Source organism: Gymnoscopelus microlampas (assembly GCF_963454915.1).
Source record: "Gymnoscopelus microlampas genome assembly, chromosome: 2".
Lineage (NCBI taxonomy): Eukaryota > Metazoa > Chordata > Actinopteri > Myctophiformes > Myctophidae > Gymnoscopelus > Gymnoscopelus microlampas.
Window position 1 is genome coordinate 35,329,107 of NC_139939.1, and position 27,406 is coordinate 35,356,512.

Genomic DNA, 27,406 nt, shown 5'->3' on the forward strand with positions numbered 1-27,406 from the left:
TGACTTATTTTAAGTAGAATGGCTTAAACCAATTAGCTGCTTTGTGGAGAACTTTTGGAGCTTTCCCTCTGTGATCGCAGAGTCACCACCTGTTATACTAAGGTACCTCCTCATTTCATATAAAGAATGATGGTTGGTAGTTAAGAAACTTTTCTATCTGAGACGTGTTCTTAAATATCTGGTCAAATGTTTGTAAAGGTTTTAAAGTAAAATAATTGAGTGCAGAAATAGACTGTTGGTGTATAATTGCACTGGTACAAAGGGAGCAAAAGCAAAGTTGTCAATAAGAAGACATCCAGAGGAGAACCAAACGTCTTTAGACAGCCCATTCACAACATGATGTCAGTTTGATTCAGTGGCACTTCATAAGTCTTAAATGTACAAATAGGTTTGTTGAAATCAGACATGTAGCTGTTATGCATCAACAACTCTTCCTCTGCCTCTTTCAACATTTTAGACTTAATGTGTATTTCACTGATGCTGTCATCCTGAGTTGACTTCCAATGACTGAATAAGCTCAAATAGCCAACATTAGAAGTAATCAACATGACATTGTACAATGGCCAGAGGCAGAGCCACAGTGTCTTGGCAATATAGTGCATGTAAGAAGGTATTCACATTCCCTGTGTCTTCAACAAGCCAGGGTCAGTGTGAATGTGGGTCTGTACTCTGTACCTTTTCTGCTGTGATCCCCCCCAGAGGAGTAGGTCTATGTACTGTCAAAGACCGTCTGAACCATGCAGCCATCTGTCAGGCTACCTGACACCAAGGCCCAGGCTACATTCCAACTGGCAGTCTACTCACATAGTCTCTGGCAATTGATGACTGATGAAACCCACATTACATATCAATGTAGCAAAGTGTAAAATCAACAAATATGGGTAATTTATTTATTTGACTTCTTCTGGTGGTCGTATAGACTCGCTGGTAAAAAAAAGAAAACGGAGCTATTACAATGCGAGTGATTAATCTTTGTCCGGGGCTGCAGTGGCTCAGGAGGTAGAGCGGGCGCTTGGGAACTGGTAGGTTCCCAGTTCGATCCCGGGCTCCCCCAGAGTTGTGTCCTTGAGCAAGGCACTGAACCCCTAATTGCTCCCGATGAGCAGGTTGGTGCCTTGCATAGTTTCCTCCGCCAATTGGTGTATGAATGTGTGTGTGTGTGTGTGTGAATGGGTGAATGTAGTGCACAATCATTGTAAAGCGCTATATAAACTTACAATTTAATAACTGTTTTGTTGCTGTTTGGATGTGCTGTTTTGTGTCCTGTTACCACAATGTCCACAAATGTATATCCTGGGACAAAATTAAAGGTTATTGTACAACAATAAACTAAGCTTCTCCTTCGTATCACTGTTGTCAAGGGAAAACTCTCGAGACCAGTCCTGGTACCATGTCCTTACCTCGCAAAGCGCAGCATATGATTTTTGTTGTCATTCTTGAAAATCCTTTTTCTCCAAATTGACAGTAGTGATATAGTATTGCACAGTGATATAATATCGCTATCCATTGTCTATGGATCCATTGTCTATCCATCCACAGGAATTTGACTTCCATCCTCTCTTTTCTGGGTCAAGAACAATATCTACTGCTGAGCTCTTCAATATTTCACAATGTACCAGTGTTTGTTTATCAAAGGAGTCTGCTGGGACTTTGCTATGGCTTGGCTTAATTTGTTATGTGCTGTCGTGACTCGTGACCATTCATCATAGCACACATAGTATGTATCCAGTGAAAATATAGAAATTATTGATGATGGAGATTTGTTTTACAAGTTGAAAATTACAAAATGGGCTTAAATATTTTTTTGCTGCATGTGATTCTGGAATCCATTGCATGTAGCCTTTTGGACTGCCAAACACTCTTTCGAGATATTAAAACAGGTTGGTGGCATGGTTGCCTCGTGGTTAGAGTGACTGTCCCATAATGGACAGATCTCCGGTCGCAGCCCTGCTGCAGTTTACACACCATCACGCACACCATTGTTGAAATATCCTCGAGCAAGGCATTGCCCATATCTGCGTATTCTCTATAAGTTACCCTGCAGAAGTGAGTGTCAGATAAGTGTAAGCAAGAACAACAACCTTCAAGTGCAGTACTGCGACGTCGGTAGATGTCTTTGTCTTCTTGTTCAACCGACTGCTTTGTGTCATTTGCGTCAAAGCTTGAGATTTTTCCAACTTCCCCTGTTTCCACCTGGCTAACCAGCTGATGACTAACTCTTCTCGATAGGTAGGTGTGTGCATGTTTGTGTGTTTGTGTATGAAGGAACACAATGCACATTGAAGGGCCTTGTGTAAGTGTCTGCAGCAACATGTACAGCTCCCGCCCAGAGAGTGACGGGTGGTACAGGAAAGCACCAGGTTTGTTGTCATGAACTTGTGCAGAAAGCCAAACAAAAGAGCTGTATGCAACCCTGTTACAATGCTTTATTGTCAGTACTCTGAACTAGTCGTGGACAGTACACCCTACCCTTCTTTCATGACTTCTTGTTTGCAGATTCTGTACTAGGAGTTTTGTGTCAAAATGGGGTCTCCACTATTTGAACAAAGACACACAATTGACAACAGCACAAAATCAAAAGATCACTTAAGTCATTGCTTAACAGAAATTAGATGATGCCGCTTTTGGTTTGTTTGTTTTTTAATGGACATACGATATCTTGGAATTGAAGCCGTTTATTCTTATGCACATCCTGATCCTACTGTATGTTATGAGTGGAGGATTGAGCAATATTTACTCAACCAGCAGTACCCTGTGGCAACCTGCACACCAGTAACTTCATCTGAGTCTGTTGATACAAAACATACTACGTCAATCATTTCAGCAAATAGACAAAATAATTTCCCATCATACATTGTGGCCCCTAGAATGTTCTGTGTTTGGATGACTCATAAAACTCCTCCTCTTGTGGTGCGCTAGGAATTAGTCTGACAGTTCTATCAAACTGCTTGTCCTACCTTTACCTTAAAGGAGTTATGATTTAGTGTCACAACAACAACCAGACAAATGTTTCAAGGAATTATCTTTTCTTAGACTGGTCCTGTGTGAGTTAAGTAGCACGGAGCACTACAGTGCCAATACTTGTGTAGCCCAATGGCTTGTAGTATAGCACTACAAAATCAAGTAGAAAATCAAGCTCATGCCTTCAAAATGGCATGTTCAATATACCCATAACCGTAATAATGTTCACCTGAGTCTGTGAACTCGGGTGAGGTAAGGTTTTAGTTGAATTTTACCCACATTCGCTGGTTTTGTCAGTATTGTTTCTTGACGTCCTAGAAAAGGTGATTTTAAGTTCAGTTTTTTCACTAGGATTTTTGGGGGAGGGGGGGGGGGTGGTAGATAGATATGGGATTACTGATTATACTTTGTTGGCACTACTTCAAAACCAAACATTTCAGCTTTTCATATATACGCAACTCAACTCTAATCAATCAGAATCATCTTGTCAACTGGGCTGTTATTATAATTTTAACACTCCACGTGATGCACACCTTAGTCTTAACGGATGTTTGTGTGCATGTTTCATGTTTTAAATATATTTGAGCCTGGTGGTTTCGTTCCAGTGCCAGCTATGAATAAAAGCTCAGAAATAGCTCGGTTGGATAAGCACCTGGTTGCACCATCAGCACCTGCACTGTGCAACTAGGTTTAATCCCTGTTGGGGGACAATGTTATTTGAGGCTGGGTTTCCAAATCTTTGGAGAGACTGTCCTGCAACCGGAGAGTCAAAAACATTTATCTCATGGTTGTATCCAGAGCAACATGCAGGTGGTTAACAGGTAGAAGGTGGTAGTTTGTTGCTCCAGGACACTTTGACAGGACAGCTGGCTGTTGATAGATACTCCTTGTACAGGGCAAACCTGTCATCTTCATGTATAGCACTGCCTCTTCAGCCACCCCCTGCCACCATGTATGGCTTAAAAAGAATGCCAGTTGCTGGAGCCAATCACAACATCACACTTGTGAGATTCCATTCCAAGACAAGTCTCTCTAACCCACTGTCACCCTGTTGCCCCAGTCTGAGGTTAAAATGCTGTATTGGCATGCTCGATTCTTTTTTTCTGGCAGGTGACCTGGGGGAAGGTTGGTAATAGACGCGTGCGTGTGAATTCAGGCTAGGCTGTTGTCAGGATACATTGCGCGCACATTAAAGGAGTAGTTCACCAAAAAAAGTACACACCCCATGAAGCCTTGGAATTCATGGAGATTGTTTTGTTTTTGTCACATTCTTATAATTGCCAATAATTTGATGACCGGTGGAGTCTCCGGTATGAGACTCAAAAGTCTCCTACTGACCGATGACCCGGTCATCCAATTATTGGCTCAGGAATTCGACAAAAACAAAATCTTAATGAATTCAAGGCTTCATGGGGTGTGTAATTGATAGAAAATAAGTCATTTTTTTGGGTGAACTGCCCCTTTTTAAGAGCTCTCTCCTGTGTGATTGTGAGACAAAGTTGGTGTGAAAAATAAATCCCAGGCTTCGATGCTTGCTCAGCAGTAGGAGGAGGGATGACCTCATCTGCCGTGGGTCTTCAGTGGGGTAGATAAAGGGAAGATTAGCTTCAGTTTGTGAATGCCTTCGCCCCCTCAAGGCGGAAGCAACATCTGAATAGGAACCTTCCCTGGGGGCCTTGTGCCCCTCCTGCCCAGCCTCTTCTGTGTTACTGATCTAATTCTTTAATCAAACAGGAAGTGGTCACATCAAGTGTTGCCAGGTCACAGGGGAGGGGCGTGGGGGAGTCGAGCATTTTATGATAAAAATGAATGGGTTTGGATTGGAATGAAGCTGCTATAATATCCAGCCGTAATCTGGCACAACAACACGTCTCCTGCCTCAGTTGGTAACTGTCTTATTTGACAAGTTCAGTGACTTCAGCACACTTATATTTAACTGTTACATTTACAGTAGCACAGGTTAACATTTGGCAAAATGTCAGTCATCTATGGAAAAAAGAGAAGTGAAGTGAATTCAGACAACCGTCAATTCAAAAGAAGCGGAAGGAGAAATTCTTGTGGAAATTGAGGTTGGGAAGCAGATGTGCCTGCTTTAGCAGAGGTATGTTATTTGAGTGGAATCTTTGCACACTTAATTGGGTTTAATTAGGGACTACATGATGTATCACATCCTGTGATGTCAGTTTTTAGATAAATTGCAGAGATGCAGACTTTATGCAGTTTGTTAGGGACCCCTCCTCTACTGATGTGGTGGTAGACTTATCTGTTTAATATAAACAGATGCTGATGAAGGTCCCCTCCAGGTAACTGATATTGATACTTCAAGTTTGCATAACTATACAACATTAAAGTATCAGTGGATCTTAAAGAGGCACATTTTTGGACTGTGCATATTAATGCAGTAGAATTCAACTTGAAACTTCTCCCATTAGGAAATGTATGTTTATCAGATCATTGTTTTATTATTTACAAAAGGTTATGCAGAGAATTATTACTTTTGCTCTTAGTTGCCATTGTCAAGTACTACATACTGTACAATGGCATTTTTTACTGTTCTTTGAAACAATAGTAATGCAATTAAACTTTGTCCATACCCAGGGAATATACACAGTTTGTTCACCCAAACTTTGTGCAATACTGGACACTTGGGACCAACTGGCACAATAGATCCCACAGTCTCAAAAATTCAGCTTAAAATTGAGAAAAGTTAAAATTTAGCTTCAATACATTTTAAAAGGGCCACGGACAATGTCATTAGTGCAAGGTTTCTGAACTGTTATGTTCCCTGCCCACCTCTGAGAAGCAATTACACCTGCCGATCAATTAACCCTGGCACTGCTCTGCCTCCATGTGTTTGTGTGGGATTGGGTGAATGTAATGCACACTAAAGTACTTAGGATAAAGGCGCTATATAAATGCGCCATTTACCACTAAAAATAAACCTTAAGTAATATTCTTTATTGAATTAACTATTCCATGTCATTATGGCACCTGCCAAACCTGATTTGTTTTTTAAAGTTCTTGAGCCAAATGTTTAGTTCATCCTGTTATCTATAATATTCTTGTTACCATACAGATATTTTGATTATATTACATTTTTGTTTTTGGTGAGCACTACATGTGTGCATTTATTGTATACATGACCAGCAATATTTGGGTTTAAAAACCCTATTCATCACAATACATGTATAACAGGGAAACGTTTTGTTTAGTTCATATACAGTCCATCTGGACCTGCTCTAGTATTTAGTTATCATTGCAAATATTTTGATTACAGCTTTATTTGTGTTGCGAGCACCACATGTATTATGTTTTATGCTAGCTAACCTTTAGACATACTTATAAACCTCATCCTAAAATCCCTGTTCATCGCAATGCACACAACATAAGGTATTTGTCACCCAGTGTGTACTTTACATTGAGGTCGCTTACGATTCTTGGGTCTTGCCCCAGAGACCAGCTTGAGTCTTTTTGAAGAGCTTCGCTCATCTCTTATGCTGGTAAACTATGGAGCCGGATCGGGTCAGAAATATATAATTCATGCAGTGTGTATTTGATCACGGTGTGCAACTCCTCATATAACTAAGATGGCTGGGGGCATTGTGCTATTCCTGTTTTCTGTAGTGAATTGAATAAAATACTTTGCCGATGAGAGAAATAAAACCGCATCAACAAACATTTCGTCTATTTAAAAGGGGAGTGGGCGGTCCATATGGTGTATATTTTCTAATCCATTTAGATAGTAAATTGATAGGATGGGAGACTGTGTAGGGGAGGGACAGGAAGAAGGCATCAGTGAGATTCAGTCCCAGAGGTCTTTAATCACTACACCATCAATGGGGAATAAAACGGAACACTTACTTGAATCCTTCATTCCCTTAATGTGTGTGAAGGAAATATTAGTTTTTGCTGCCAGTGAACATGTAAAGCACAATTCACTGTACAACAGTAAAAGTTAAATATAACACGGTATGCAGTGAATTACAATTACCCTGTGGGAATCTTTAAAGGGCAGTACGCTGGGAAAATGAAACATTATCACCCCCGGCTGCTGTAACATGTCGATGTAAGAATGCTTTTGACAGTTAACATTCAAATCTGTGACATTTGTGTTATCAGTGTGTTATCAGATCCCACCTCCCTGTTCGGAATTCCCAGGAGTCTCCGTTGATGGAGTCACTATCATGATTTTCAATATAGGCTTCTATATTTTTGTAGGTCTACGATTCCATGCTATAACACAGAGCAGTCTTCTGTGTGTGTTTGAAATGCCAGCAAAGTGGATCTGAAAAGTCTAAAACTATACTTGACTATAACCCTTATACTGCCTATTTTATATTTATATTTTTGGAATTCTTTACGTTTTATTTCAGATGTATTCAGTGAGAGATATTGAATGTGAAAACTAAAACCCTTAATGCCTATTTTTTATTTATATTTTTTGTTATTTGCTATGCTTTATTTCAGATAGATACAGTGACAGAAAATTCAGAGAGAGGTGGGATGACATGCAGTGAAGTGCATCATGTCAGATTGGACCCAGGATCAGCTGTGAGGACTGAAGCCTTATTTATATGGTAAGTACTTTGACTCTGTAATACTTGGTGGCTGTGAAATAGACCTTATTTGCAAATGGCAATCATATATATATATATATATATATATATATATATATATATAATTAGTATTATTATTTTCTTTTTGTAACTCAAATCTTTGCTTCTGGGGGTCCCTGGAACTAAATATTTTGAGATGGGGGTCTGCGGCCAAACATAGTTTTTTTCAAAAAACTGCTAGGATTTAGAAGATATTTTGTAGAATCGGCCCCAGGTCTTAAAGGGTGAAGAGAATATGAATCAGGTTGATATTTAGGTCGCCATAGACCACAAGGGGCAGGCCAGGCCTGTGCTTCACCATGCATCATCATAGTTATAAGTGAGCAGTGTGTTGCTTAGAGACAAGGACAGGACACGACACATGGCTGTGTGGGCACTTTTACAGGGTACAAATTCAAACCACCACTGGCTGGCAGGAAACGTAATCTCTGCTGCTGATGACTCCGACGGGATAACACTCAGCGTGCCCATTGGCCCTGCTGACCTCTTAGACAGAAAGTTATCAATGCCTCATTACAGCTGTTAGAGGTCAGCCTGACCCATGTGTAGTTCAGTGGTTAGAGCATGGCACTAACAGCCCTGGGGTTAAGGGTTCGTGTGTAGTTCAGTGAGTCACTAAAAGGCACTGACAGTGTTGAATCTCCGCTCCACGCAAAAAATAATTTATGGCACTGAAAGACAATTGATTATGATAATAATAACAACGACAACACTACTTAATTTATAGAGCACCTTTCAAAACCCAAGTTACGGGGCGACCTGAGAGAACCGAATAGTGTGTCACCAGTTCAACTACTGGCCGACTGGACCTTTTGCTGTATGTCTCTCTGTCCACATAAAGCATAAACATTACTAAATAAAGAGGGGAAAAAAACTAACGATTACATAAATAAATGAGCAAAGTACAAGAATACAAGTTATTGTGCAGATAAAATGAAAGGTGCTGTAAATGCAAACAAAGCAGAAAGATAAACACAACAAATAATACATAAACTGAAAATACAGTATATAGAAAATCTGAAATACAAGACCAGGATTAAAGGCAATCTTGCTAAATGGCAATTATGCTATATGTGTAACATGTTCATGTTTATAGTGAATTGCTGGATAGTGAATTGCTGGGCAAGCATGCCATGTGTTTTCAAGGAACACAGTCAGTCATTAGGCTGAAGATGGCGGAAGTTGGCCAGGGTTAATTTGTATTATTGAGCAGTCGCTCAGCACTCTTCTCCTCTAGCTTAATTAGACTGAGATTGAATGTAGATGAAGCAAGAGTGATCTGACTACTGACCGGATGAAATGACCCCACTGCAACAAATAACCATCTTAATTTATCTTCATTCACCCATCTATTCAGGATAGACTTGATATAGTCAAAGCTAATTTCACTACAACTCATCCCTATCTCAGGAATGTTGTAGAAAGTGTTGTCCTCTTAAATATTTTAATTGGATTATTCCTCTGTATTTGTCCACTTATGAGAGATATCAATTACTTTGCAAAAAGTTGGATTTGAGGACATTATATCATCATATAACATATATCATATATTACCTCAATATTTGGGGTGGCCATAGCTGAATGGTTAGAGAGCCGGCATGAGAAGCCAAAGGTCCCAGGTTTGATTCCACCTGAAGTGTACCTGAGCAAGATACTTAACCCTAACTGCTCCCTGAGCGCTACAACCAACTGCTGCTCCTACGATGGGTAAAATGCAGAGGACAAATTTCACATTCATGTGCATTATATTATGGAGGCACCTGTTATAGCACCACTATGAGGCTGATTGGGAAAATTTTGAGTGTGTTCTTTAGCCTACTGGGAGTGTGCGTTCAAGGTTTGATGTTGAACAGTTCAGGATTAGCGGCACATAGATGGACGGACACATAGACATGTACATACACACGGACAGGGCTGTTAGCCTGGCAGAGATAATCATCAGTGTTAAGTTTCACTTAAGAGTGTACAAATGGAACCAAATGGACCAGTTCCATTTGTGTAGGAACCATAAGTGTGTGTGTGTGTGTGTGTGTGTGTGTGTGTGTGTGTGTGTGTGTGTGTGTGTGTGTGTGTGTGTGTGTGTGTGTGTGTGTGTGTGTGTGTGTGTGTGTGTGTGTGTGTGTGTGTGTGTGTGTGTGTGTGTGTGTGTGTGTGTGTGTGTGTGTCCACGCGTTTGTGTAAAATGATTGCTAATTACACTGGTGACTGAGCATGTGGTCTGTGCTTGTCAGGAAATGCATTAACCCTTGTCTGAGAGCTAGGAAGCTGTTGACTGCTCAGGGCCCGACGTTAAGTTTTTTTCTCTTCTCCAATCTACTTTAGTATGGTTGCCTCTATGTATCCACAGTCTTGATCTTGCTCACCTCTATTATATAGTATTAGCAACCCCAAAAGTTTGCCGTGTTTCTCATCCTACAGTATTCGCGGCACACACAGTCACACACAAGTCGTATGTTAAATTGACCGGCTTCATCAGGAATGATTTGCTTGTATTTTGCTAACCAATGTTTTATAGTTTAATTTACTTGCCTTGCCTGCCTTGCCTATTCCAATGAAAGACATTTACCATGTTTTCACTACAGTACCAGTATATTACCAGCTCAAACATTAACATAACATGCTGGCAGAGGGAGAGTCGTTCTCGCATGCCGTCCTTGGTAGTAAAAATAAATTATTTTAGGCCACCCCCACCCCCATTTCGCCGCGACCTAAAATCTTTTTTTTTTCATTGAGTACTTAATTAGCAGTTTGCCAATAGTACAGTGGTACAATTTTACAATGAATGTCCTAGGGCTTTTTATGACACACGACTCACTTATGACTTTTCAGCATGTTTCAACATTTCAGCACCATATCAACAAAGTCATTAATTAATGGCATTGCACCGACATTATGCAAGAAGACATTTATTGATGATCTCACAAAAGATAACGTGCTACAAGCACTAGCAGCTTACAGGTTTTTAAAAAACAACATTTTGTCTATTTTAATTGTGGAGCAAACATCTCGCTCCCGCTCTGTCTCTCTCGTTGACTGTGCCTTCTCAAAGCCGTATACATTTGCATGCCTATGGGAGCACGCCCCACCAATGGAATGGATGCCTATGGGAGCGCCCCACCAATAAGTGGACAGGTTGTCCGAGCCAACGGGCGAGCTACTGTAATGGTAATGTAAATATGGGTCGCGCGACGGAGATTGTGGTGGGGGCTCGTCATTTCCTTTGGCAATTATTTTCCTCCCAGGGTCTCGAGCACGAAGGCCCCCCCACGATCGGCGCCCCTGGCTGATTGTGGTTAGCTTGTAGCTCTGTTCTTTTTGTCACTTGAAAATATTGCATGGTTTTGATTGGAAGAGCTTAAGCCTGGGAAATCTGAGTCATTAAATACATTATTGTTTCAAAAGAGCTCAGGGTTGTTTAGAACTTGTGTTTGTGTGTGTGCACGCACGCGTGTGTAAGGGGTGCTGCTCACTACTAATCCCTCTGAATCAGCAATCACTGTTTGGAGGTTAACTTGCTTCACTCAGCTCAGGCAGTAACTCATTCTGTCACACGGCAGGCGCTGTTAGACTTGACGTGTAAGCGTTTAATCCAGATCAGCGTCTTAGATATGTTACAGCCAGATAATATGCTGCACTTACATTTCAGCTGGGTAGCTGATGCTCTAATCCTGCGAAAATACTAGTTTTGCAGGAAGCGGCTACATATCGTCTCATTCAGTGATATGGTATTATTGATGGAAACATGAGTTGTGTAGGGGTCAAACTTGTGACAATCCAATATCCAATGTCAGTTTAGCATATTTACTGTACTGACTTTTCAGTTGTTAAAAAATAATACTAATTAAAAAATGGATTTGAAGTCATATCGCCTAACCTGGCCCCTAATATAATACCATATATATATACTTTATGCCTGTCTACTGCCTGACAAGATGCTATGGTTTGGCACTATAACAAAAATATTAGAATAGATAAATAAAACAAATCGGCAAATATCGCCCGAGAATTCTTTCAATATCGATATTTCGGTAATAGGTTGATATCATCCAACCGATAAATCAGTCAATCCCTAGTCAACATACAACATAGCTCATAATCTAATTGGCAGATAGCTGCATTGTGGGGCTTTTCTGCTGTCTTATTGCAGATAACGAATGAACTTATTCCCTTGCTAAAGTAGTTTTTCAGCCGTCAGATTTTCTAACGAGCCAAACGTCACCGCAGATGGCACCAATACAAACATTGTGTGTGATTGGTCAAAAAATAATATTTCATACTTAATGGACTCAACTAAAGTGGAGTCACATTGAGTATAAATAATTCTCGGTTTTGGCAAACAGATTTTCTTTTGAAGTATGCTAATGCTACAGCCTTGAGTCTTATTCTTTTAGACATTTGTACACACAAACACATACAGGTTGAGCAGTCTCAGAAGGGCTCTCCCGAGTACTCTGGATGGATAGATGCAGAGGAGAGAAGTAGGCTAGTGGGTGAAAGAGAAGACTGTGTGTGTGTGTGTGTGTGTGAGTGTGAATGTGAACTGTTAAAACTATTTAAGCGAAGAATGGCCTGAGGATGCCAGGCCGCATTGAGACATCAAACATGCATTCTCGTCTCTCATTCAGTCTAGCTGTCTGTCTGGACTCTCTGCTTCTGTCTTGTTTCTGTCCTGTTAGTGCTAGCTCTCCTTTCAGTCCTGCTCACTTGCTTGCCATCTGCCTGTCATTCTTGTCTGCTTCTACTCAATCTATTATGCTTTCTATCTGCAAGTGATGCTCCGATTGATTGGCCACCAATTTAAATCTGCCAATTTTCATTCAAAATGACTTGATTGGTCGCTGCCAAATTAACCGATCCGGAAAACCGATCTTCCATTAACCACTTAAAGGCCATTGGGTCGGTACCGACCCCATCTGTATCGTTGTTTTTCTCTTGAATATTATGAAGAGAGAGAGGCATAGTGGTGTTAACTAATCAATTATTGTTTTATGGAAATATGACACCAGTCATCTCCTGGAATGTGTCTGAATGGTGAAACAATTAAATAAGTTTGTCGGAAAGACTTATTATTGGTTTCAGCCGAGAACGTGCGCTAGATCCTTGCTTGATGGATTGCTGAGGTGGCGTGCAACACAGCATGATTACAAAAAATTGCACTATAAATCAAGGGTGGGGTAGCAAAAACAAATTCCCTCGCTTTAGAATAAGCTTCAAATCCTTCATTACGAACTTTAAAAAGTAACCAAAAGCAAAGCGTGCAAAGGTGGAGGCAGAGCACCTGGAGACAATAGATAGAACTAATGATCCTGGTGTGCTGTAATGGGAATCACCTGCTGACTTTGCAGTTCGGCGATATGGCCTGGAAAATGCAACAATCCTCAGGGGAACTTCCAAACCACACTGACTCACCTGCCAGCTGCACAGGAGCCCCCCCCTCCCCCAACGCATACATGTACCTTTTCCAAACCCGTACTGGCACAGTATTTTCCATTAAGCTATGTGCATGCATAGGTTAATGTCTCAGTGTAAGCATGCTAGAAGTGTACTGGTACTGTAGGTTCTCTAGGTCCAGTGTGCAATACGCTACTGGTGCCTGTGGTCAGGCCGGTATGCATCTAACCTGTTCATCAATAGCCCGTTACAACGCTGGTTCTCAAAGTGGGGTCCAGGCCGGGACCCCCAGGGGTCCTTCAGGGGGTTCCAGGGGGTCCCACCCGATCTGCTCAGCTACAATTTAGAAAATAGCACTCGTAGCTTTATTTAAAAATGTATATTCACAAGTCTTCTCTTACGTGGGGTCCTGGCGCAAATTATTTTCCAATGGGGGGTCAGCGGCCAAATACAATTTGGGGGTCTTTGACATGAAAATGTTTGAGAACCACTGCTTTATGGTTATGATACAAGCATGGCTTGCTGGTACAGTTGCCAGAACTATTTGGAACTCGGTCAATTTCTAAGGGTGCTGGCAGAGACTTTGTCATTATGTCCTTTTTCTGCACAGACACCTGCTCAGTTTTCTAGTGCAAAACCAAGGGATGCTGACGGTGCAATGTAACTATGCCATACCAAGTGGTGGCTTTAAATCATGTAATAATGGTGTGTTTTGCAGGTACTGTAGGCTTGCTACAGGTAAAGAATGAGACAGAAACACCTTTGCCCTCTCTTGCCTTGCCTAGCACCTGCTCCTTGCAGTCCACTGAGAGGACTGAGGAGGAGCTATAGTTAATGCTAGAGACAGAAAAATTGCAAACGTTGCCAGAATTGCATCTTCTCTGTTCTCTTGTGCGCAATATTTGTATAAGCAGGGACGGATTCAGTTCTCTGAGCAAACAAATCATTTAAGATACTTGTTTTACAGTATTATCGGAACTTAAAGGTTAAAAGTAACCAAGCCGATGTCTGGTCGTTGATGTGCCTGTGGCTGAAAATTTGTTGTAGAAAGTCTGATGTGTAGATTGTGTACATGAGCTGTCTGTGTTAGTGAGGCATCTGCATGGATCGTTCACCCAACCCTCAAGCTAAATTGACGTTGGCATTGATAAGGGGGGGCCTCTCATGCATTTGCCCAGTGAGAACTGTGTGTGTGTGTGTGTGTGTGTGTGTGTGTGTGTGTGTGTGTGTGTGTGTGTGTGTGTGTGTGTGTGTGTGTGTGTGTGTGTGTGTGTGTGTGTGTGTGTGTGTGTGTGTGTGTGTGTGTGTGTGTGTGTGTGTGTGTGTGTGTGTGTGTGTGTGTGTGTGTGTGTGTGTGTGTGTGTGTGTGTGTGTGTGTGTGTGTGTGTGTGTGTGTGTGTGTGTGTGTGTGTGTGTGTGTGTGTGCGTGTGTGTGCGTGTGTGTGTGTGTTAGTCTGTAGTAGTTGGACGGGAGTTAGGACAAGTGAGTTGGGTGTGTAAGGGCCTTAGTGAAGGCAACCAAAACTAAATGATCTAACTAAAGTTTTGGTGTGAAAAGTTTTAGGCTTTTTGTTATTTAATTTCCATGCAGACTGACTGTAATCCTGACGACAAGCAAGTTTAACCATTGAAAGAGCCTTCAGACCATGCCTCCTTTAGTGTTTTCATTCATCCCAAGAGGATGAATGCACTGCAGCATGCTTTCACATCAGCATTTACTGAAGAGTAGGCTGCACCAGCGCTCCTGTTTTCGTGTATAGAGGCGCGGAGAGATTGCGCCTGATCCCATTGGTTCACCGATCTGTCCGTCAACCCCCGCCCCGTTAACACAACATTACGAGCGACGCCCACTGCACTCTGGTTGGTTGGGGAAATGAAACACTTCCCATACCGGGTACACCGACGCGTTCCTCCAGGCTTTTATTTTTTAGCAAAACTAAACAATAAAAGCCTGGAGATCGAGGCTAACTGAAGAGTAACTCAACAATAGTCTTTGAGAGATGGGAGAGTGTCACTTATTAATATATCCCACCCGATTCTTTGTGAATTTGACTACAGGAGAGAGTTTTCTTTTCATTAATATGCCTTTTTTGTGACGTGAATGCTGTCATTACAAATCAAGCTTTTTAAGAAATATTTAGCTTTAGGATTATTACTAAACTAACATGACTCGTATTTTGTTGCATTTCTTTTTTAATCGTTCCTAATTCCCTTTGTACTGTAGTCCATTGATGCTGTGCTGTGCAAGCATGTGTCACTTGCGATGCCAGTCTGCAAGTTAGTTTCTTTTCACTTACCAAAGTTTCACCAGAGGTACACGTTATTCTTCTCAGTTCAGCTCCCCAACCCGTACAAGTTGCTAGTGCAGTGTAGGCTGTACTGCAACTATTCCATAACATTTTTTTAATTAAATTAATATAATTGAATAATCAAGATTCTTTTTATATCAAGTTCAACCGCTTAAGCTTTATTTTATACATAGTCGCACAATGGTGTCATGAATTCTTTTTGAAAAGTCTAATTTTGCGACGTGTTCCAACCTAGTAGATCGGAATTTTTTTTACTATTTTTGAATCTTTGTCCAAAATAGGGACAGATTATTAATAGATTTTTTTATTAAATTATCGATACTCAATCATTTATTTATAATAGATTCAGTATTTTAGTTCAATCAACTGTTGCGCCCCTAGTGCAATGATGGCAGACATCGCCCTACCCACACAGCTTCCCTCCCGTGAACGTGAACATGGCCAATTGGGTTTGTTGGAGCAAGCCGGAGGCTCCGTGGAAGATTCCAACCCCTAGTCTCCACTGTGGTGGGCAGGTGCTGTGCCATCTGAGCTCCTTAACATTACTCTTATAACATTTGTTAGAGTAATGTTACCAATGCATATTTATCACTTATGTTTTGACATGAATTCACCATACTTATTTCTTTGATGTGCTGTGCACATTCACACATACGTATTTATTTGATGCACTTTGATTTGCACATACACACAAACACACTAAAACCTTAACCTCGGTCCACTCCACGCATGTGCTGACACCGTTGTTATTCTAAGCTCCTGTCGGTTTTCACTGATATAAAGTTCTATTTGATTTTGAGCTGAAAGTTTAGCTTTCTCAACTTTGCTCCTTTTCCTAGAGGCACTACACAGCTCTACCCAATGAAAGACTTGAAAACATACACACTGTACTGTACTGTACTGTACATGAACTCGCATACAGTCGTACACACACACACACACACACACACACACACACACACACACACACACACACACACACACACACACACACACACACACACACACACACACAGACACACACACACAGACACACACACACAGACACACCCCGTCTATCTTCAGTGGGGTTGGGAGCTTGTTGATTTTGGCATGCCGACACCAGGCCAGTTGCAGCACAGTTTCTGTACATGGGAGTGTCAACTGGTCCAAACATCTGCTGCTCATCACAAGACGCTATGCATGCACACACACACACGCACGCACACACACGCACGCACACACACACACACACACACACACAATGAGACATACACACAGACATGTACTGTATGCTTCTAATGTAATCCATTACATTCTTTTGTATGCAGTATTTGCGTTGCAGGAGCAATGTAGAAGGTTTTGGTTTTTAGTTAAGTGGTTCTCAAAGTGGGGTCCGGGGACCCCAGGAGTCCCCTGCTAAATTTGTTATTACAGCATCACAATCATTTTAACCCCTTTATCCATATTTTATACATTGGCTTTTGGCTATTAAAAAATAGCAGATATACATGCTCACAGCATGTCACTTCGTGCCGCTCTGCGAGCTTGTATATCTGCTATTTGTGAAGGTTTCTTGTTAAATCTTCTCTTTTGGGGGTCCCTGGAACAAAACATTTTCAGATTAGGCGTACACGGCCAAATGCATAGCCATTTGGGGGTCCTTGACATCAACAAAGAAAAGACAACACCTAACTCCTGTTTTAGCCCAGTTGCATTGGCTGCCAGTGAAATATAGTTATAATATTGATTTTAAGATTTTCCTTTTTGTTTTTAAAGCCCTAAATGGATTAGCTCCTCAGTACATAACTGATCTGCTTACTAACTCTATATTCTGCCCTCAGGTCGTCATCTCAACAGCTCCTTTCAGTACCTCTAGCCTGTCTAAAAAGCAATGGTGATTGGCCTTTTTATGTCCCTGCCCCTAAACTATGGGGCAACACTTACAGTATGTGCTTTTTTTGTTTACTGCGATTTACTTGTTTTTAACTTGAGATGACTTGACTTGACATACAAACACGCTGGAGATGTTCTGCAGCAGTGCTCTCTAAAGACCACCATACGCTGAAGATGTTCTGCAGCAGTGCTCTGTAAAGAGCACCATATGAGTGCCTGTCGTCCACAGCAAACTCTGAAACTGTCAAAATGGGCCTGAAAGGGTCTTACTGTGACATCAGCAGTGGGCCGTCCTGTCAGTTAAAAAAGTCACAAAGCCATGGAGTTTAATTTGAACAGACAGTGTCAATTTGGGACATGGGGGTGTTACGATGTGTATGCCCTGTGACCTGTGTTGACTTTCCTAGGCATATTTACATTACATTTTTCAATTGTTGTTACTAATGAAATTATAAAGGAATTTCGTTTTTTCTCCGGAAGTCACCAGGAGTCGCATAACTCAACTCCACTACATAACCTAGATGTAAACATACATTTTCCTTGCTCAGCTAACTGTTCTGCTATGTGATTTTTACCATTTTACTCTTAACCCCTGTCTGCTCTGCTGCAGGCTGGGAATTCCTTTGTAGTTCTGGCAAAAGAGGAATGTCACAGAGAAGTGGAGGAATGATTTAGGTTAACATTTTTAGATTTCAGACATTTATTCAGTGGTTTGCAATGAGTGAGACAGCAGAGTGGATACACTCCCATATCCCTGAGCTATTCTGATGAGGTCCCTGGACAGTTATACTACATCAAGAGTCGTGCCGTTTGCTGAGACTGAAGGCCAGAGCGATTTATGGGTGCCGAAGATTAAGCACATATTTTTAGCCCAGATTCCCGACATTATTTATTTTTGTTAAAATATGTGTTAATTTGCTCTATATCCTGAGTGAGAACACATACAAAATACAGGATAAACAAGTAACATTGGAACTGATGAAACAAATAAAATGAGCAGGACACTATAAAATTTAAGCTGATTAATTATCTTGGCAGGGTTCTCTCTCCTGAGTGGATCAAAAAATGTATTTTCTGTTTAATAAAGAGATGGGGAGACACCTGTTACTGGACAGAAACTCTATATTAGGGTTCTCATGATACCAGAATTTAAACTTCTATTCAAAGTTTTGAAGATACTCGATAGCTAGCTAGATTTGAAAAAGATAAAAGATATTCGATGCCAAGATACCATAGTAAAAGGGGGAAAAAGTCCTTAATTGCTTTATTTTCTATTTGGACCTTGCCCTGCACATGGTGCTGTCACTGAACACAATACATTTGTAATAAACTAAACTGTACTGCTATTTGGTTTTTCAGGACAATAATGGTAAATTTATAGTCCATCACACATCATTTGCCGACAAGAGCTGCGTCACATTTTTAGCTTGAAGATCTATTCTTTTCGGCATGTGACACAGTCGTGTGATGAAGTATAAATTGATCGCTTAGGAGAAACTCACCACCACATTTCCGCTTTGTAAGCCACTTGTTTTTCATGAATGATTTTACACTTTTTACTTTTTGAATGAATGCAACTGCATTACCTCTCTCAAGTGTTTGAAGAGATTTGGAGGCTGGTCTTTTATGATGTTTAGACATCAGATCCGCCCTTTTGCCTTTCCATCTGCATCCGCCTCATAGACAAACTATTACCAAACACCACTCCGACTGTCTTTTTCGACTAATGTTAGGGCCATGACTAATGAATCTTTTCATAATAAATCGCTTCTCACTGGTAGTGTTTACATCCACACGTGCATGCATAGTGCAGCTGCTGTGGTGCAAGTGATATTCACATCATAACAGCCACAGGGTGGGGATCAGTGGATTTTCTTATGAGTTGTTTCATCTGCGCAGCCTTAAGCTCCTTACACACCGGGGGCGATTTTTTTCATGCGAATAATACGTTTAAAAAAAAAAAAACCTTATAAAGTCAATGCAAGCTTCCATGGAGCGAAAAAGCAAAGTGAAAAAGCGTCTTTTAATTATTCGGAACGAGTCAGAATTGTGCGTATATTTGCATATTCGCCGGTGTGTAATGACCTTTAGGTTGAAAAACTGATTGTAACTGATATTAATAAATATATAATTAACAGATCGTATTGTTTTCGACATAGAATAGAAAAAGTATCAAAGTATGGATACTTTTTTACAACCCTAGTACTCTATAGCAATGATTACTATGTAGAGCTTTAACTATTTCACTCTCTAACAACAAAAACATAAACCCCCTTTTAAAAGGAGTTAGGCTAATGGTACGTTTTGCTTAGGAGTCCAGGGTCTGCGGTGCTCTCAAATCGATAGGAAGGCTGTTGCACAGGCCCGATGCTGCCTGTGTATGAGCTGCACGGCTCGGGTAACCAAGTACCGTGAGCTGATGGTTGTGCTCCACCTCAGCAATCCATCTCCCAGGGCTCTAGGGCCATTGAAAAGTGGATAGACAGTAGACAGCCTCGTCCTCGGCCGACACTGACAAAAAGGCACTCCGACCTACTCACTTACTTACTATTTTCCTGTGTCTCTTGAATAGCCATATAATTGTTCTTTTTTTGTCGTTGTGCCAAACCACTTATTTGTGGGAAGTTCACGTTAAATGGAAAAAGCCTGATTATAAAGACACAACTGAGTAAAATACATATACGATAGCAGTGAAGCAGGGTGTTAATTTTAAAAACCAGTAGCATGTGTGCTCAGTCATCCCTGCCTGTGTTAAATAAAGGTTACTGAATGGCAGACTGATCTAATGGTTCTCTCATGCAGACTGGTTTCCTCTGTTCACAGGAGTGGGGCAGCAGATAGAATTAGTCATGGCCTCGGTGTTGCCAAACAATCTGGCTGGCTCCAGATGCTGTCTTTTTGGCTCATCCTGCCTGCTCCCTGTGTTGACTTCTCTTTATCTGTTCTCTGGGGTTGCACCGTGCGGATAAAAACACATAATTTCAGACTGCGTACTGTACTGACACATGTTGCAGTGACCTCACAAGCAGACTGAAGGGCCATTGCAATACATGCTACGACGGGGCTGAGCGACATGTTAAATATTACAATAACAGAAGACATTATACCTATAAATATGACTATCTGTTTGGAAAATTACATGTCAAATGTTCTAGTTGATCAACATATCAAGTCCTATACTACTATGAGTAGATTTTCAACATGCTATAGCTGTGTTGTCTCTTTTGTGTCAATCAATAACTAAATAACTAGATTCAATATGATGGTGCCACCAGCCTTTGAAAGTAGGCCAGTATCCAAATTATTTGGTGTTTCATCAGCACCAGTTCCCAGTTCAAACTCTGAATTCGGTATATTGTAGTATGGGTACGGCTCAGCACACTCACACGGTGGAAAACACACTCAAGTTCCCATTTAATATGCGTCTGTTGCCAGTAAAGAATCGGATGAAGCAGCGCCTCTTTATTAGCTCTCTATGATCTCACCAAATTAGTTAATACTGTATAAACGACTGTAAAAACAGACAAAGAAGTGGTTTGTTTGTGCAGAGCCTTGCCGTATTTATCTTGTCGAGTGGCTTGAGTGGGATTAGGGTACAAGTATAATTCTTTTGTTCATTGAGTTTGTCGAGCGTGTTTCTTTTGAAGCATACTTGTTTGACCTGGATTAGCTCTTGTCTGACTTCTAATGCACTCTCCAGGGAGACGGGCTGAGACTAGACGCTTATTCATTGACGCACAGGCCTGGTAGACATACAGGAATACATGCACATTACTCATATAGACCCAGGCACGTGTATCAGTTAGACAAACGCATGCACCTACATGCACATGCACAGAGTAAAAAGGATGCACACAGCAGAATTAAAGTGGATCAGTGTGATGTAAGGACATTTTAAGGTAAAGGACGTGTCTGTGTCATGTAACTTACTGAATTCTGCTAGTTATTATTAAAACATTTTTGGACAGGCCTGCAGTCTGTGAGCCTCCAACTGGGATTTTATTCACATACATGAACATGAGACACACTCAGAGACAGGGTTTGCCTGTGACCCCAGCGTGTGTCCGTATTGTATTTTGCATTTGAGTCAGCATTCCTCTCCATCAAAAATACCTCCTCCCCTCCTCCCTACCGTTGTCCCATTCTTTCCTCTGGACCACTGGGGGTCAGAGACTCTGCAGACGCAGCATATGGTCTATAGACGGCCCTTATTGGTGCCGCCTCCGTAAAAAGAAGAAAACCTCAGGAAGTTTGGAGGGCCCGGGCTTTTCTTTGCTCCACGTTGGAGGAAAAAAAAAGGAAAAAGAAAAGGGCTGTTCTGAAGCCCCGCTGTTCATCCGCTAAGGCCTCCTTTCAGAGTGCAGAAAATTGAGGGGCTGACACAGGGGACTAAAGGTTATTGTGCATCCAACACAATCAGGTTTTTATCAGCGCGTTGATGAGCTGAATGTCAGGCCGTTGCCGTTCTCTCTCCATACACATGCAAATCTTTACCCCAAATTGCATTTGGCTTGGCCGCTGAAAGGTTTTGTTGGAAAAAGGGAAAAATCAGAGTTGGGGAGGGGAGGGGGGGGTTCGTTGTCAGGTGGAGGTGGTCTATTTCTTTTTTGTCTGCTCTGAGAAGGACTCAGAAAGAGAAAGATGGCAGCTCCCATAAATAGAGAAGAGAAAAATATATACATGCTAGTGTGTCACAGTGTAATTAATGGAATTCAAGCGAGATGTGTGTGCGTGCACGCACGCACATGCACGCGCACACACACACACATGCACACACGCACACACGCACACACGCACACACGCACACACACGCACACAATTACAATCAATACAAGAATTATTGTCTTAAAAGTTGATTTCTTTTTTTTAATATATGTATTATATCTTGCATATCTTACACATAATGTAATGTTAGAACTGTTCAGTACCATTATATCGAGGACGCTTGCGGCCGATTGTTGAGAACAAGCTTAAAAAAAGATAATTTAACTTTTAATGTCTCAGAGTTTCACTGACTTTGGAAATCTATAGCTAAACCATTGTAGAGTGACCCATTATTTCACCTTGTGATAGTTCTACTTGAATGTTGTCAAACATAAAATAATGACCCGTAGCCTACCGGTACATTAATCTCACTAAATTTTCAGTAGCAAAAAAATACAGCTTTTAGTGACAGCGCACTCGAGCATGGATTCTCCAGGCTGTTTGAAAAGGCTAGGTTAAAAACATACAAAGATTTGACAGTGATGTCATTGTCATGTGACAGAAGTGATTCAGACTAAATGAAGGCTTGAGTTGACATTATAAAACATTGAGTAGTAGCCATGCCTACTAATCAAATGTATGTTTTTACAATCGATTGCACATTCCCCCAAAGTTGCAGATAATTTGAGGCTTGATTATTTAATTGATAGCCCAAACACACATGCATTGACTGCTGCTTATCACCAACTTTTTTTTTCTTCGTGGGAAATAGTTTGCAAATAATACATAATGCAGAGCTTCCAGGCTGCATGATCATGTTGTCAACCAAGGACTTAAGTTACCTACTGTCCTTGTAATTTGTTGTAATTTTGCACTGTAAGAGTAGCTGTCACATTTATCCAAATGTCTCATTTGGAATGAAAGGCTCCAAATGTAACCACAGCCTTAATTAGGGGTTAAAACTTCCCTAGCATGTTTACTTTTGGGCTACCAGATCCATTATCCAGCTGCTAGCCAGCTGGATAATCATCCATTTTGTGACTTTGGGAAGGCCCACCTCTCTCTCTCTTGCTGTCTGTTTGTCTCTCGCCCTACATGTGTCTTCAGCTGGTGAAAGAATGTCATTCGGGGATGTTTCGGTGGTGTGTTTTTATGCTAATGAGGAGGAGGCAGCGGAACTCTGGGGATAGACGAGAGTAGAGGGGGAAGGGAGAAGACAAGACTTTGGTTGGACCCCCCCCCCCCCCCACACACACACACACACACACACACACACACACACACACACACACACACACACACACACACACACACACACACACACACACACACACACACACACACACACACACACACACACACACACACACACACACATGCATGCAGCAGATGGTTGGTGTAAAGGTGTTTCTTGGGGTGGGACTGACTGAATCACAGCAGAGTTCTGGACTCAGGCCAGCTACCTGCTGTTCTGGTGGCCATGGGGGACTGGAATATCTTCAGTCTCTCTCTGCCTGTATCGCACCCTCCCTGTCTCTTTTGGTCTCCGCCTGTTCCTCTCTCCATCCTTCTCGTACCGTTTCTCTCCTTCTCTCTGTCTCTCACTTCGTTGTATGCCTGTCTGGTTGGCTGTGCCAAAATGAATTATACCAGTTGGTGTAAAGGTGTTTACACCATTTTGCCAAAATTAATTATACCAGGGAACAGGGTTTTTGTCTGCTCCGTCCAGCCAGGTTATGCTCACAGGTGACTTAGTGGTCGGACACACACACACACACACACACACACACACACACACACACACACACACACACACACACACACACACACACACACACACATACACCAGAGTCCTGCAACGGGCGGGGTACCCGCGGATACCCGATGGGTACCCGCGTTTGATGGGTGAAAACGGGTGAAAAATATACTTTTATAAGTTCACAGGTACGGGGACGGGCGGTTCTGAAGTAAACACGAGTGGGTAACATTTTATTGTGAAAATCAGAGAGCACCGTTTCCGCCCAAACAATGTCACTTGTGTAACTTAACACAGCACAACGGCATGTAGCACGCCGTTCAGTTATCTTAACTCACATTGAACATCCTGTTAAACCTTCAAATTAAAACCATCTGACAATGTAAACAACGACACATGCTTACTGCGTATGTGCGCGTTCGCGAGTGTGGCTAAAGCTCACTCCTCCGTCTTCACTTGATTTCTGAACGAACCTGACCACTGAATGTAGCGCTATTGTTGAACGCTGCTATCTTTTTCAACACATTTCAACACACTTTTAAATTGAGTGACTGTCTGTAGGCTATTTACATTTTACTCTGCATGTAATCACGGACAACGGGTCTATTATTTGACGGGCGGGGCGGTTCTGGTCCGTATTTTGAAATAATCACGGGTGACCGGTCGGTCTACGGATCTGATTATTAACGGGCGGGGCGGGCGCAGGTTCTCAAAATTGGACACGTGCAGGACTCTGACACACACAGGCAAACGCTCTAGGGCTACTGAACATCAACAGCCAGCCAATGTCCTGTTTTTTTGCCAGAATTAAAACAATAATAGTTGTTTTCAGTGGTTGCACAGACGTTTATCATGTTCTTTTCATGTTAACATGCTCACCTAACCAATCAGAAAACATGAATAAATGTGTGTCTGAATTCAACGCTGAGACTGATTTTCTCAATCAGTCGTTGCCTGTGTGCAACACCTGTGGTGCGTATGCATGTGCGCACGTGTATGACTGGCCGCACGTGTGCACGACAAACGTGCACATTGATTTAAGGGCCCCAGTTTGAGGGGCTGAATATTTGGTCACCCACCACCCTACGTCTGCCGGGCAACTATGACCTATTTCTGTGTTGTGTGTTCAATGCAAAATGAACGGCAATGTTGAAGCTGAGGACAATACTTGCAACTTTGATCTCTTTTATTTATTGATGTTTGCTCTGGTGAAATTGAAACCCTACTCGTGACTTGTAGTAGTTAGTGCTCTACGTGTTTGCAGGGTGTCATTGCAGGGCAGCATTATCTCCAGCTCTGTGAATGCTTTGCAGGCCATTCTTTGTTGCAGAGGTTGTATCAGTGACAGTTGAACTGTTTGGTAAACAGAGAGAGGGAGGGTGTTTGGAGGTTTGTGTATGGTTGTATTTCTGGGGGAGGGCAGATGGGTAATTATCTTGGGCAAACAGTATTATCTTGAGCACCTGTCCTCTCTGGGACTATAAGCAGCCTGCTCGCTTTACGAACCGAACCCACCAACGCAGGTTTCCACCCAGACCCAGAAAACATGATCTTCATGTGTGTGAGGCCAGTGAGAACGGCTGCATTTATTAACATGGTGTGGAAGAAAAGCAGCGTCCATGCGCTTATGCTTGCGTGTGCTGTGGGGTTCGTGCGTTAGTCTCACCTGGAAGCTGTAGCTTATTGTCCATATAGATCATTTTGGTCAATTCTTCCATATTTAATTTAATAGTGGTTATTAGGCAATTCAATTTATTTCAAAACTTGATTAGACAATCATGTGTTTGTCACTCAAATCCGATGTGAAAATGTCAGGTAGGCTTGGCTGTAGAATGCAATTGTCACCATCTTTTATAACATAGGCAATAGGGTTTAGCACTCCCATTAGGAGTGACAACTTTATTTAGCCAGACTCTTCAACCGGTTCCCTCCTCTAACTACATTGTTCTTGAAAATCGGTACCAGTATATTTCTTCTCCACTGCTCAGGCGTCCTCTCGCTTTCCAAGTTTGTGTTGAACGATCTAGTGAGGAACTCCACCCTCACTGTCTCTCCTAAACATTTCCACACCTCCACAGGTATGTCTTCTGAACCAACCGCCTTCACATTTTTCTTCCTTCCTCCTCATAGCTGCCCTCACTTCCAACTTCCCAATCCCCCTCACTCTCTGGTTCACTGTACCCACATCATCCACCCTTCTCTCTCTCTAATTTTCTTGGTTAAATACATGATTATTGTACAAACACGGGGATAATTGATGCTGGAGGACAAGATGCAAGATGTGTGTGTTGAATGGAAGGATGCATGGTGAACTGGCAAGAGAACACATGTAACCTACACAGTGGTGGAAAAAGTACTTGAATGTTTTACTAAAGTAAAAGTAACAATAGTAGATAAAATAGCAGGCCTACAAGCTCATTGTGAGCTTGTAGATCTGCTATTTTCAAATAGCCAAAGTTTAAATAGGGCTGAAGTGGTTAATGTCCGTTTTGTAATAATAATCAAAATCTAGTAATCTAGTAGTAATTAAAGTTTTCAAATAATTGTAAGAGTAAAAAGTACAATATTTGTCTGAGATGTAGCGGAGTAGAAGTACCTCAGCATTTTACTTAAAGGAGTAGTTCACCCAAAAAAAACATTTTCTATTAATTACACACCCCATGAAGCACTGAATTCGTGGAGATTGTTTTGTTTTTGTTGCATTCCAAAGTCAATAATTTGATTAGCGGCAGAAAGATGCTAATTTATCCGACAAAAACTAAAACATCTCCATGAATTCAAGGCTTCATGGGGTGTGTAATTTTAATTTATAGAAAATAAGTCATTTTTTTGGGTGAACTACTCCTTTAAGTACAGTACTTGAGTAAATGTACTTAGTTACCTTACACCACTGTCTGCCTCCATCTGCTCCCATTCATACCTCTCGCCTCCTCTTTGTGCCTCCCCTCCCCTTCTCACACTCCAGCTCACCTCTCCTCTCCTCTCCTCGCACCCCCCATCCCACTCCTCTTGTACCCCCCCCCCCCCCCCCCCCCCCCAGGGCTTCTTGTGAATGCATTGCCCTGAGTTAACCTGTCTGTTAAAATAAGTGTTAAAATTCCCTTCTGAAACACTGATGTTGCTGTGAGCCATATGGCTGGACGACGAATTACTGCTGGAGAAAGGTTGTGTGTGTGTGTGTGTGTGTGTGTGTGTGTGTGTGTGTGTGTGTGTGTGTGTGTGTGTGTGTGTGTGTGTGTGTGTGTGTGTGTGTGTGTGTGTGTGTGTGTGTGTGTGTGTGTGTGTGTGTGTGTGTGTGTGTGTGAAGTAACTGAGCGTGACATTTAATTGGCTTGCTGAAAATTCAGAGTTATTCTTTAAGGATAAGGGAGAGGTGTGAGAGTGTTTTCCAGCCAAAATACTCAGATGGTGGGACAAACTAATGGCACACAACGGGAAACTGAGTGAATTTAGCCAGGAGTCGACTGACTGTATGAGTAGCAGTAGTAGTTTTCACTTAGTACGGCATTTGCATTTTAGGCATTTAGCTGATGCTTTTATCCAGTGAGACACTAACAGCAGAATGGGCTTCAGGTCTTAGATTAACCAAATACTCCTGTATGATAAAAGAATGCCAGGTAGAAAAAAAGACTACGTACTTGGGTCATCATTTTTTTTTTTTTTTAAAGATTTGTTTGTGGTAGATTTTTATTATTTTTCATTGAAGAGGGACAGGGAAAGTAGGCTGACAGGAAGAATGGGGAGAGAGATGGGGGGAAGACATGCAGGAAAGGCCGACGGGAACGGGACGCGAA

General features: G+C 41.7%; 1 protein-coding gene across 3 annotated transcripts in view; it reads left to right on the top strand.

Annotated features, from left to right (window-relative positions):
* The window catches only part of sipa1l2 (signal-induced proliferation-associated 1 like 2), a 94,391-nt gene that overhangs the window by 4,421 nt on the left and 62,564 nt on the right, over nucleotides 1–27,406 (top strand). For all 3 annotated transcript variants that reach the window (XM_084041814.1, XM_084041817.1, XM_084041815.1), the window contains exon 2: nucleotides 7,429–7,538. The gene's annotated coding sequence lies outside the window, so the exon portion shown is untranslated. The remainder of the gene's footprint in view (nucleotides 1–7,428; nucleotides 7,539–27,406) is intronic.